Below are 2061 nucleotides of genomic sequence, written 5' to 3'. Positions count from 1 at the left end.
AGCAAATCAAAGATGAATTCCTGTCTTCATGCAGTTCAGAATATGCCAGGTGAGGAACAAAGGCAATGTGCTGGAGAAATGAATAAAATAGAGATGATGTGAAGTGGTGATGAGTGGGAAAGGGGAAGGGAAAACAGGGAGGAAGATTGAGAACGTCAGGTGAAGGCGGCAATCCGGTTAGGGTAATAAGGAAGGATTCTCTGACAGGGCGGCACCAAGTGAAAACCGACAAGAGCTTGTCATAGGTTGTATCCCCAGGGAAGCAGAGTCTAACACTGAGATGAACACGAAAGAAGTTTATTAGGGAATGCTCTCAGGATCACCACCTACTGGGGAAGGGAAAGAAACAGAGCTGGATGGAGGAAGTGGTTGGGCTGGGGTGCCACTACAACAACACCTCAGCTAGCACCCCTTTCCCCCACAGAGCATTCTGGAGCTGAGATGACCCTTTGGAATTGCCCCAAGTTGCAGGGAAGGAGGTGGACCTTTATCCATCTACATGGATAAAGCCTTGAATGTTGGTTGCCCCGAAAAGGGGGAATGACCTTAGGCAATGTCTCTTTCTTACACTGAGGGTAATCGAAGAGAAAGCAAACAACTTCTCCAGCCACTGGGATGATAAGTCTATCAATCCCACAAGGGTGGGTACATCACAGCATCTAGAGCAGAGGTAGAGGAAGAAACCTTGCAACTCTGTGTGAGAGAGCACTCTAGGTAAAGGGAACGGCAAGCACAAAGGCCCTGAGGTAGGATGAAATAGGGATATCCAGGAAGCAGAAAGACTAGTGGGGCTGAAGCAGAGTGAACAAGGGGGGGGGGCAGGAACAGGAAAGGAAGTCAGACGAGGTCATTACAAGGTTTGGAGTTAGACCAAGAAGCAACATGATTTAAATTCTAAATTTAAGTTTTAGCATGACCAGTTTAGCTGCTATGTTGAGAACAGATTTGGCAGGGAAGGGGTTAAAGACAGAAGCTGGAATATAGGGTTTTTCAACATCATCCCATTGACATGGGGGGGGGGCTCTCCTATGCTTTGTAGGATGTTTAGCAGCATCCTTGTCTTCTAACCACTAAATTACCAGTGGCACCCTCCCCCCAGTTGCGACATCTAAAAATGTCTCCAGACTCTGCCAAACGTCCCCTAAGGGGTAATATTACTCCCAGTTCAGGCCTCTTGAGTTAGAGACTGTTAATAATGATCCAGGAGAGAGTTGATGGCTTTGACCACCATGATAAGTGAGGTGTGCTGGTGTTGAGTTGTAAGCCTCTACATGTATTTTTAAGAATGTGCTGACGGATCAAAGGGGGCGTGTCAATAATGATTCCAAGGTTTTTGGCCTGTGCAGCTGTCAGAAAACAGTTCCATTTGCTGAACTTGGAAAGAGTGTGGTAGAAGGAGCCTTGTGGGAGATCAGGAGTCCAGTTTTAAACCTAAAAGATTGAACGAATTGAAGAATAATGATCCCTGACTTTCTTTTCCTAACTTCGTTATATTTTATTCTCACCGTTATTTTGTTGTTTTTTTCTTCTTTCCATGATTTTTCATTAAATTCGTGTTCTTTGGTACCCAGAATCCAATCGCTTCTTACCACCTCCACGGCTACCACCATTTCCCTTCCAACCACCCCCAAGCCACCTTAGTCCTCCCCGCTGTGGGCTCCTGGAGTACCACCCTTCTCCTCCCCACCCCGTCTCCCTCCCCCACATTATGGTCTCGACACTGCAGCCAGAGTGGTCATACGAAAATGTAAATCACAGCATATTACTTCTATGTCGAATCCAAACCATACAATTTCTTGAATCGTCGCCTTCCTTTCATCCTTGAGCATGGCAATGTTGGCTTTTATCAGAAAGAGTTTAATTTGCAAAGAGACAAGACGATTTGGGGAACTATCAAGGGCTATATAGAAGAGGCAGTGTCTGAGGGATGCTGGGCGCAAGACCCACGCAGAAGACACGTCCCCGGGGTCGGTTCCGATCGTGCAAACCTGCTTTTCTCAGCCCTCGCTTGCGGGCGCTTCGACCCCTTGGCCTCACCCGCCGAAGACTTCATTTCCCAGG

The sequence above is a fragment of the Eumetopias jubatus genome, unplaced genomic scaffold (genome assembly GCF_037043125.1).
Source record: "Eumetopias jubatus isolate StellerSeaLion01/CBP00866 unplaced genomic scaffold, mEumJub1_p1.0 scaffold_17, whole genome shotgun sequence".
Classification (NCBI taxonomy): Eukaryota; Metazoa; Chordata; class Mammalia; order Carnivora; family Otariidae; genus Eumetopias; species Eumetopias jubatus.
This window is presented reverse-complemented; position numbering follows the sequence as displayed.